Source organism: Patella vulgata, chromosome 5 (genome assembly GCF_932274485.2).
Source record: "Patella vulgata chromosome 5, xgPatVulg1.2, whole genome shotgun sequence".
NCBI lineage: Eukaryota > Metazoa > Mollusca > Gastropoda > Patellidae > Patella > Patella vulgata.
In genome coordinates this window covers 594,493-606,986 of record NC_065883.2, presented here as the reverse complement: position 1 = coordinate 606,986, position 12,494 = coordinate 594,493, and the positions used below count along the sequence as shown (strand labels likewise).

Below are 12,494 nucleotides of genomic sequence, written 5' to 3'. Positions count from 1 at the left end.
TGGATTTTATCTTTAGTTAAGATTTCGAGAAACAGAGACCAGGATGAGAAGGACACGTGACACAATTATGACGCAATTATATGGAATACAAGTTACTGGAAAGATTTATTTCGGACGACGTTTCGACGAGGGATAGCTCGTCTTTATCAAAAAAAAAATAATGGCGAGACAACGTCGCCAGAAATAAATCTTTCAAGTTTGCATATAATTATGTCATGTGCCATGTGTTAAGAGTGATTGTATGTTGAATTAGAGCGATATTAATCGACTTATTATTATCAATAATCTGGCTATTTACACAGGTCAGAATTATGATTAATATAACTTATTCCCTAAATATTGTAGCATTTCCATCATTTACTGTCTGTATTTGTTTGGGTTTTTTTTATGTCAGAACAGCCAACCCGTTTTCATTTTACTTTGTTATGAGTCAGAATTATGACTTGAATTGCGTTCCATACTACATATCAATATCTATTGACTATTTATCCATTAGAAACACAACGCGATGATGTTTGTCGAGTTAAGACCTACAATGTTCGCAAGTCTGTATTTAGTGTTTTATATGTTTCAATGTATTTTATGTTTTACAAAATACAGACTATTAAATGTTGATATATTTTATGATGTGGCCGATAGTAAGATGGTCGCTGATAATAAGTTACTATGTGCTAAAGAATGCATGGAGGTAAAGTTATGCTGTGCGGCCTTTGCCTATCATGAAAACAGAAAAACTTGTTATTTTTATAATTTTAAACTACAGCCAGATTACGTCAATATAGCAGATCCTGGTCTAGTGACATTTGTTGATGTCGAAGAGGGTAAGTTTTAAATTCAATTTTTTATATATATATTACATTGTTTCCAATTTAAGATTTAAAACAAACACAAAAATTAATCGTCAACTTTATCCTCAATTTTTTTGCAGTCGCTAAAAATGTAGGTCTCACATAGAGGGTCGCCTGCACTCAACTCAAATCTGTCATTTTGGAACTAACATGTGACAAGGAGTCCAACCTCATGGGTTTTCCCACAGCTAAAGACCCCTACGCGCAAGCGAATTGTTGAAATAAATTGAACCATATGTTAGTCCCGAAATAACCTAGTTTGTGTCGAGTAGACGTTAAATCCCATTTATTTCTTTATATTATATTACATTTTTATTTTCCCATTTTCATTCACCTAGTCGGTGCAGATAGTCAGGACGTCAAACCCAGTTTCATTTTCATTTCAATAATATGTACAAACTTGGAAATGAAATGACATAAAATGGGGTTTACAATCCTAATTTTCTGCACCGTCGGGGATAATGAAGACGGGAAAATGCAGAAAAGTATGAATTTTATATGCTAATATTTGTGACTGTCGTTAGTTTGTCTGTCTCTCTGTTCAGAGTGTTGTCGGCTACACTAGGGCTGTTCCGAGACTGATATTTGGTGTATAGGGGTAACTCGGACCGTGAAGTAACATAGAATTGGTGGCGATGGACAACCACTTCCGGTGTATGATATATTTTACTTCCGGTTCATGGCGGTACCCGCGTTACCTGAAATTCTGATGAATAACTTACCCATTAAAAAGGCATTATATCGAGTATATAAATAAAAAAAAAAATTTCATAGACAACCTTAAACAGACAACCTTATTTTTCGGCAATGCAGCGCCTACAAAATTACAAAATCAAACTCGATAATAATTCTTGATTCACAATAATAGATATTTGTGTATAAATTGTTATTTCTATTCCGGTTTCCTCCCACTGCTAAAGACCCCTACGCGCAAGCGAATTATGTAAATAAAATTAAACCATATGTTAGTCCCGAAATGACCAAGTTTGTGTCGAGTGGACGTTAAACCCCATTTCTCTCTCTCTCTCTCTCTCTCTCTCTCTCTCTCTCTCTGTTATTTCTATATATTATAACATCAAGGCAATTTTTCAAGTGACTTGAAAAATGAATTAAAAGTATAGTTAATTAACTTTATATTTTTTAAAAGTATTTTTTTAAAATTCTGAATCAATCCAAATAGTTTTTTCTATAATAATTGTATTGATGATGAATTATTCAGCATGACCCTAAAACAAAATATATATTTGTTTTAGTATGTTTTATATTAAGTAACCATAAAATGATGAGATACTTAAAGGCCATTATTTGGTATGTCACTTGTTACCTTGAGATTAAGATTAAGGTGTAGTAAGACTATTGTCTTTTAATCTAACTGATTGATTGATTGATTGATTGATTGATTGAGTGATTGCCTGCAAATTAGTACTAATCTTTGATTATAATATACATCTTTACAGAAATCAACTTTTTAGGTTACATGTCTAAAAGAGGGTCTTACATGTAGATAAAAAAAAAATATTAAAGAAAATGTTTAATGCCTTTTTATTCTTATTATACTTTGTTGAAACTGATTTAATTTTTATTTTAAAACTATAATGAATTGGATTTGTGTCGGATAGACTTAATTTACTTCTTTGATGCTATACAATTTGAGGCCAGTTATATTGGAAATATTTATATGTGCCATAAAATGCAATTGAAAAGTAATTGAAATGTAATTGACCATTACATGATTTTAGGAAGGTAATTAATTACATTTCCATTACTCATTATTTTGAAATCTTCCATTACTCATTACATGGCCATTACTTAAAAATGTAATGATTATATTCCATTACCATTAACAAGCCCTGCCCTCTGCTCAGTGGTGCAGGACCGAGGGCCTAGCAAGTGACAAGGTATAGTCGTTCGGATAGGACGAAAAACCGAGGCCCTGTGTAAGATATTGAGGAGCCGCGATGGCTCAGTGCATAGGACGCCTTCTTACTTAGCGGGGGATCTTGGTTTCGAACCCAATGTTGGCAGAAAATGTTCCTTCAGTTTTCCAGGCGAGGTTTCCCGTTGATAGTGACCAACCTCCTGCGTGGGGTTTCCCCGGGTCCTCCGGTTTCCTCCCACTGCTAAAGACCCCTACGCGCAAGTGTAAGTCCCGAAATGGCCTAGTTTGTGTCGAGGGGACGTTAAACCCCATCTCATTTTAAAATATATTGATATTTTAGATAGAGAGAAACAGTACAATGTGACTATACGAACAGGTGAAAAGTATAGAGCTGGTACAGATGCTAAGGTTAGGATTCAGCTGTTTGGAACTAAGAGCACCACCAGTCAACATTTGTTAGACAAACCTGGTTACAGAGATTTTCAAAAATCTGCCAAGGATACGTATAAGGTAGATAAAATTGTGAATCTGTTTTGATTAAAAACTTAATCTATTTCATTTTTAAGAGAGAGAGGGAGAGAGAGGGAAAGGGGGAGGGGGAGGGTGTGTGTGTGTGGTGGGGGGTAAATCCTAGATCTCGAGGCTCTAGGTTTCAGTCTGTCACGCCTATAGGTCAATCCGCCACTGGATATTATCACACTTATATTTTAATGGCACGAGTATGTCATAGCATCTATATCAAACATATATTGAATGTATATAGATGATATTATATCTATAATATATCTATATTACATGGTATATGAATGTAATTATATCTATATTACATGTATATTTATTGGTATATATATGTTATTATATCTATATTCAATGATTATTTTAAGGTAAATGATGTGGATGTCGGAAACATAACCGCTGTTAAAGTGAGTCACGATAATTCAAAACATAATCCAGGCTGGTATCTTCTAGATGTAAGTATGATGAATCATTCAAATAGCTATGCATCCTGGTATCTACTAGATGTAAGTATTGTGAATCAACATGGATAACTTGTTGTTACATTGTATTGTCAACTAACATGGATAACTGGTTGACTACATATATTGTCAACTAACTGGTTGACTACATATATTGTCAGCTAACATTGATAACTGGTTGACTACATGTACTGTCAACTAATTCGTTGACTACATATATTGTCAACCAACATTGACTACATTGATCTCCACACAACTACATGGCATTTATGTATATTATTCAATATCCATTTCCATTGGGTAGTCTGACTAATGTCATTTTTGTTTTGTTTTTTCAGGTTGAAATTACGACTTGTTTAACGGATGAGACAACCACGATGGTATTTATGAACAGGGACGATGGTGATGTCACTATACCTGGTACTGAAACGTATTTCTATGTGTGTAATTGTTGGTTGATGACTAGCACATTTCTAGAAAGGACACTATCAGTCCAGAATAAAAACATTATCTACACAAACAAGATAAACAGGATATAAGAAGTGAAGACCGCCATTTTGTGTTTTCGAATTAATTGACATATATTTTGTTGAACTCTTTGTTACATTTGAACTCATCGTAATACTGAGTCATTCGTTATATTGAACTATTCGTTATATTGACCGTTTCGTTTTATTGACCTGCTCTTAATATTGAAATATTCGATATATTGACCCCTTCGTTTTATTGACCGGCATTTAACATTGACGGGGATGGGTGGGGTGGGGGTGATAGATGGCCGAATGGTTAGCACGTGCGCGCTGTATCATAGGGTCTGTCATTGAGTCAACTGGCTTGGTTTCGTTTCCACGGTTGTACGTGACAAGGCATAGGATCGGCTGTCCAACCACGTGGGTTTTCTCCGATTCCCCTGGTTAACTCGCAATTCTATGACTCATAACAATGAACTCTTTCTGATATTAATACTGGTAATAGTGAACTCTTGCAGGTATTAAACTTGTAATTCTTTGACACGTTACATTATAGAATAATTTAGAATATGGAAAATTAAAGATGAATTAGATAAGATTTAGATAAAGAGCTGGTCTTTCTTGACAAAGTGGTTCAAAAACAAATAATGGATAATAAATATGTTGAAAATATCAGTCAAATTACTTCATTCAATCTTTGCGAAGTTATGAGCGCTTGAAGATTTAACATGATTGTGTCGATTATCAAGTACCATTACCCATTTTACTGTATAGAGAGTTAATTATGGGCTTGTTCTCCCCCCCCCCACACACACACACCCACCCCATCAAGTTACGGGCCTGTTCATTTCCGACATTGTGTGTTGTTCTTGCCCGTAAAATATCACCCAAATAGTGTTCACGCAACTCTTATTGAAGACCAAACAGCTCTTTATTCAATGTTCTTAGTCCTTATTTCTTAATTCATAGTCCTTAATTCTTATTTCTTCATTTGTTGTCGTATTTCGACATTTGTACAGTAAAATTAACATTTGTATCTTAAAATCAATATTTGTTTTTAAAATAAAACATTTGTCGTATCAGATTTGTAAAATGTATTTTAATTGTATATTCGCTTGGCCGCTACAATCACTGATAAGGATGACATCGATGCGACTTAATGACTACAAAATATTAACTTTATTCTTTCGACAGATTAAATTCTGAAAATTTTTTTTTTTTAGTATTAGAAAAATAAATAAAGGTGTTTGAAGTATATCTTGATAAAAAATATTCCATATTTAGCGTAAATAGGTACAGAAAATAGTACGCGGAGGCGTAAAATGGGTAAAACGATATAATTCTGCCCGTACCAGTTCATATTACTACGTTCAATGTAAACAACGCACGTGTGACCATCAATTTGAGGGGTTTTTTTCTGTTTGTTTACTCTGAATTCTTTCAGAAGTACATTTTTTATCGTCTAATCTGATTGACCTGCTCGTGTTTGTTTTAAAACAACAAAAACAAGCCACAGAAGTAATATTTTTTGGCGTTATCGACTCCATCTTTCTTTGTTGGTAACCTTGTGATCTGACGTCACCCTTAGAACTATAGTGGTCTGAGCTTTTAAAGGTCAGTCATCTTGGACAGAGATAAAAGACGGATGTCACATTAGGTCTGTAAAACAGATTGTATTATGACGACATGAGCGGAAATCAACCTAACATACAATAAGTCATACGAGAAAGAAAATAAATTGAAATTCAGAAATTAGGTTTTTTTCTGATAGCGACATATTTGGTTGCTTGGGTCATTCTGGGAATAAAATATGGTATATCGTCATTGTATCAAAACCAATGTCGAGAGGCGAGTCACGTGAATTTTAAACTTTTATTTATTTCATTTTGGTATTCTCTACATATTAGACTGTAGCTTAACATTGTATGATAAAATTAATATAATATAAGGTTAGATGTAATTATATACATGTGTTTCAGTAATATAATAATAATTCAATGAAATGGGGTTTAACATCCGACTTTTCTGCTCCTATCGGGATAATGAAAGCGGGCATGCGACATACAGTGTGCTATATATTCTATATATGAGGGAAATTTCACCGGGACAGCAAAAGATTTCTGACTGAAAAGGGTTCGTTTACACGCATGTCAATGTGTACACTTGAATCAAATTATTTTCGTACCATCCGAAGGATTAGACGCTGTTCCTTGTTAGACTCTTGGTCCTGCAACATAACAAGGACTAAAATATGTCTGTAAATGGAAAGTGAAGGGGCTTTATGGCCGAATGGTTAGCATGTGCACGCTGTATCATAAGGTCTGTCATTGAGTCAACTGGCGTGGTTTCGATTCCCCGGTTGTACGTGACAAGGAGTAGGGTAGCCTGTTCAACCTCATGCGTTTTCTCTCGGTCCTCCGGTTTCCTCCCATTGCTAAAGACCCCTACACGCAAGCGAAATATTGAAATGGAGTTGGACCATGTGTTAGTCCCGAAATGATCTGGTTTGTGTCGAGTGAACGTTAAGCCAAATCTCTCCCTCTATCTCTCTCTATAAAGAGAAATATGGAATTTTAATTGCTATTTAGAAAGTTAGTTAATATAAATATTTTATTGTCTCTTGTATTGATTGTTAATTATATCCAACAGAGTGTAAACAAACTATACCTAATTAGGTTATTCAAATCATAAATTTGCCTCTGAAAGGTATTCATTCTACCGAACAATGTCCCTCATATACTTAATCTAGGATATTCCATCTTCCTACCTCGCCTACGTCTTCTGATGGACAATTTAGCTGCTGTGGGCGTATGTTTCGCTGTACGCCAATATACCATAATTAGATCGTAAATAAAATCTAGTTTAACGTCCTACCTTTCTGCACCGACTGGGATAATGAAGACGGGCTTACCCCGTGCAGTGCTATGAGGGAAACTTTGCCGGGCCAGGGGCATTACGCACTACCTAATCTTTTATCGAATTTCAACTGTCAAGGGCTGTTGATAGTCTACACAATGTATACATGGGTACCTCGGGCCAAGGGTTGTTTATAGCCTACACAATGTATCATTGGTGCCTCGAGTTTTCATATTATCCACAAAACTAGACACTTCTCCATGTCAGGAATTTCGTCCCGCGTCACTGACTAGGAAAACTCACACCGGAAAATGACGAAGAACTTTCTCGGCCAACAGCTGGAGCGATTCCGAGACCTGGCCCCAAGTTCACAAAGCATTCTCAGACTTAATTTATTCAAAATTGTTCGCCTTATTTGAGAGAGAGAGAGAGAGAGAGAGACTGAGAGAGGTAGGGTTTAACGTTCACTCGACACAAACTAGGTCATTTCAGGACTAACACATGGTTCAATTTTATTTCAATAATTCGTTTGCGCGTAGGGGTCTTTAGCAGTGGGGGAAACCGGAGGACCCCGAGAAATCTCACGAGTTTGGACAGGAGACCCCCCCCCCCCTCCTTGTCACGTACGCCAGTTAACTCAATGTCAGACTTTATGATACAACGCGCGCCCGCTTACCATTCGCCCCCCCCCCCCTTTATTTTGGTACCCTTTTTAGTCTTAAATTTATGTGGTATTTGATGAATCTGTAAAATTGTCAAATTTGTGTATAAGTTAGTAACGTCAGAATGTTACTTGACATGGCATCATTTACAGTCAGTTTTTTTTTAAAAAAACAATTCTCTAGTCCCCCACCCCTCCCCCCGTACTTAATGGTCAGACCAAGAGACTGCTTACCCACAATCTGTCCCTGATTTGAAGAGGAATTCACGCTGACATGATGTAAACATCGTGTACATCAATTACGTTTTCCCGGGGCGGATTTTTTTGGGGGGGGAGGTCCAAACACCACAGTGTTTGGGGGGGGGGGGGTCCAAACACCACAGTGCTCAGCTACATGAAAAACAACACTTTATGAGAAAAGTGTGACGGTCGTGTGCTTTATCCTTTATCATCATCTAATATCACAATTAATGCTTTGCATCAATGAAATTGAATCACAATGTCGTCTTATTAATTCATGACAAAAATTGACGTCACACGGGGTGTTGGATTTCTCTCTTTAAAAAACTCAATGAGTATGCTTACGTAATTAAAAGATCTTAATGGCATCATGCATTGTCACCCCCCCCCCCCCCCGCCCTCTACCTCTGATTTAATGTATTTCATAGCCACAGTGATATCCTACTGGTATGTTGTTGAAACGCCTAATTAATTAATTTTAAAAACAACCGCCGAGGAAAGTCAAGCTAGACTGGAAGCCACAGAAATATCCTACTTGTAATTTGTTAAAAAAAACACCTAATCAATCTACTTTAAAAACCACAAACTCCGATAAACGTCAAGCTAGGCTGGTTAAAAATATTAGTTAGAAGACAAAAACAGACTTTCTTTTCAAGGTGGCTTATCTTGTCTGATCACTTGACTGAATATCAAAATTCTAATTAACGCTGGTAATTGATTACAAGCTATATAAATTCAGAAATCCCTTTCAAAGAACAATCCATTTTTTTTTTATTAAAAATGATGTATCACTACGCCGTAATGTAATGCGGTTCAGTAAAAGTGAAATCGATAGCAAAGAATTATATTTATTTATTTGTGCATGTAAGAAAGGATTCAGTGATAAATAAAATCTCCTACTCGTCGTTTTTGATAAAAAAAAAAAAATATTATCAACACTCGTCGATAAAGTAAAAAAAAAAAAAAAAAAAAAAACTCGGCAAAGCGTTGATATTTTTTGATATCAAAAAAGACGAGTAGGATAGTTTCTATTCAGGCTTTTCTATCATCACCTTACGATTACAGTATATAGTCCGTGAAAACGCTGAGCTCCCCAAGCTGCAAAAACCCAGAGTTTTAAAACTAATATATATATATTAGGGGTCGGGTGGCTGAATGGTTAACGCGTGCGCGTTGTATCAGAGGGTCTGTCATTGAGTCAAGTGGCGTGGTTTGATTCCCCGGTTGTACGTGACAAGAAGTAGGGTCGCCTGTCCAACCTAGTGGGTTGTCCGTTCGATTTAAAATTGAACCATATGTTAGTCCCCAAATGACCTAGTTTGTGTCGAGTGAATGTTATATCTCATCTCTCTCTGTGTGAGAATTGACCAGGGTTTGTCAGTTGTTATTTTTGTTATCTGTTTAATATGGGAACGTTTATTTAAGGACTCGACCAGTGGAATTGAGGATGATGATGATGTTGGTGTATTTCTTATTAGGAACCTGTTTTATAACACTGCACGGTAGGTTTCATTTCACCTTATCAGGACCCTAATTTAGGGGTCCTACTTTACACTAACAAGGACCGGCAAGAGCGTTTTCGGTCAATATCGATCCAAGTATTGCTAAAAATGACCATCAAGAAAAGATCTTATGAATATTCTATTCATCATATCCAAAATTCAAAAAGCTCTAAATGAGTTATGATAAGTAGGACCATGTCTTATAACACGATAGCGTCTTGGCCTTGTCAGAACCGAGTCAGATAACTCGTCGAGATTTCTGAAGCCCGACCCTACCTTTGCCGGTAGTTCTAGCTCCCGTGGGGCGGGGCCCTTCGGCAAACCTCGGCAGATCTCGGTACTCTACATCTAGCCTCGACTGTATGACTATACAATTGCGATGCGGCACCGGTTTATTTGTACTGTTTTGTCGACTTGCAGACAACTCCTTCTCTGACAGTAGGACTCAGACTAGCAATTATTTGCCCATTGACTTCAATGTTAAATGGCTGTAACTTCACAGGCTGTAGCCTGCCAGGCTGTAGCCTTTTGCTCAATATTCCGTTGGTTCCAATCTTTATCGGCACAATGGGGACCACATTTGTCAATCTCCTCATCATAATTTTGTAGGAGATTGACCGTTTAGATTTTTTGCAACGGGGATTAAATCTCACTTCCGACACAGTGACTGCTTTGCAGAAAGACAATTTACACCCCCTATCCCTCCGCTGTAATATCAGCAATACTACCCAAAACTGCAATGAAATTGCAAATTTGATCCCTTTTATCCAATTCTAGACCCAAAAGTCAACCAAACAATGCAGGAAGAGGGAAGTAAAAAATTAAGGGAAAAATTGACTATTTATAACTCGCACTACATGAAATAAAGGGAAATAATTACTAGTATGAGACCAGTACCGTTGAGGTCTTACCCGCAACAAAGTCGAAGATATCATCAACAAACCGGACGCCTCAGATCAGCTTAACGCACTCCACAAGTAAATCATGTTAATTTAATGGGCAAAGTGGTAAAAACACTGTGAAGTTTCACCTACAAAAAATATGACAAACAAGACAAATATCAACACATGTTGGAAACAATGGCGGGTTCTAACCATAGACATACTAATAATATAGACAGACTGCTTCAAAGCCCAGTATAGGAAAAGTTACAACTGGGCCCTGTTTCACGAAATTTTAACTCAAGATAAAATCCAAATTTTAGTAGATACTTCAATTTTGATTGGCTAAGCACTAAAATCAATCTAATATTATCCAATCAAATTACTAAAATTTGGATTTTATCTTAGTTAAAATTTTGTGAAACGGGCCCCTGATTTACAGGCGCCATTTTGGGTCCCAACTATGACGCCATAAAACCTATGACGTCATGGCATCATATAGCTTTACTTAACAAAACGTTTTATTTTTTTCTTGGTATAACGTTTTACGGGCTACAATTTATCCCAAACAAATTACAAAAGAAACCAATGCAGTTTGATTCAATGATAAATATGTAAGACAAAAATCCTATGGAAGACCAAACAGCTCTTTATTCATTGTTCTTAGTCCTTATTTCTTAATTCATAGTCCTTAATTCTTATTTCTCCATTTGTTGTCGTATTTCGATTTTGTACACTAAAATTAACATTTGTATCTTAAAATCATTATTTGTTTTACAAATCAGACATTTGTCATATAAAGATAAGACTTATTTTAGAAAATCAAAAATTAGCCTACATTTACATTTCATCAGAGAAATACAATATTGTGTATATCAGCACATGTCGTCATAATGAATTTAGAGACTGTTTTTGGAGAAATGTTATTGAAGAAATGTTTTTGGAGAAATGTTATTGAAGAAATGTTTTTGAAGAAATATTTTGCAAGATTTGTATTTAAGGACTATGAATTAAGAACTAATAATTAAGAACACTGAATAAAGAGCTGTTTGGTCTTACATAAAATCATACTCAAAGTCGGTCGAATTTGGCCAAGGCAAAATGAAGTAATTAACATAATTTAATACGGCGTTCTTCAGGAATTATCGGAGAATGATATCTCTTAATCAGCGTCTGGTGAGAGGATATATAATTTATGAATATATTGTTGTTGCGCTTTAAATATCTAGATGTCATAGACTTGGCGTAGAAAATTTTAAGTACACATGGTTAACCAACCATAGATGTTTTAATGACAATAAATCATATAGTTTATTCAGCTTCACGTAAGACTTGAAATGAATAGATACAGTTGATTTAACTTGAATGTAGATATGAATTAACTATGTTGCATATTTAGAACTTTTCAGCTTTCATCCCTCTTATGACTATAGCCTATAGTAGTATTATGAGCGCGCAATTTCTTTGATTACAATCCAATTATGTGCACCTATAATAAATTACACGTGCCAACCTGTTGAACTCAGATAGATATAAAAACACAAATCTGGTATCTATCACATTTATTTATACTTATCATTTTATCATCCTCTCTAACAATAATAGATATACATGTATCCGAAAAAAACATGCTGAATGATAGACCGATAACTAGTAAATTATGCATTTATACAATTCACTCTGAATTGACAATTTCACGTAACAAGTGAATTAAAATTTACCTACGTCATTGATCTTATTTAGAAAATCGTTTATAAGGAGAGAGAGAGAGAGATAGAGAGATGGGGTTTAACGTCCACTCGACACAAACCAGGTCATTTCGGGACTAACATACATATGGTTCAATTTTATTTCCATAATTCGCTTGTGCGTTGGGGTCTTGAGCAGTGGGAGGCAACCTTGTCACGTACAACCGGGGATTCGAAACCACGCAAGTTGACTCAATGACAGACTTTATGATACAGCACGCACGTGCTAACCATTCAGCCATCCAACCCCCCAGAAAATCGTGTATAATTTCGACGGAAAACGATATTGTGCTATTATCTCATATCTCTTTTTTCATATCGTTCTATTTGTACTGGCAACTTCTTCAAATATAAACATTAAACGTTATGTTTATCTACAGAAGTATACTTCTAAAATCTAGTTTATTTTTACACGGAAAGACTATTCAAATA

At 35.7% G+C, this 12,494-nt stretch overlaps 1 long non-coding RNA gene across 1 annotated transcript; it reads left to right on the top strand.

Moving 5' to 3' along the window:
* The first annotated feature begins 615 nt into the window (after nt 1–615).
* On the top strand, nt 616–3,686 carry LOC126821675 (uncharacterized). Its single transcript, XR_007680439.1, has 3 exons — nt 616–821; nt 3,068–3,237; nt 3,612–3,686. It is a non-coding gene; the product is annotated as an uncharacterized LOC126821675 (long non-coding RNA).
* Nucleotides 3,687–12,494: the final 8,808 nt, after the last annotated feature.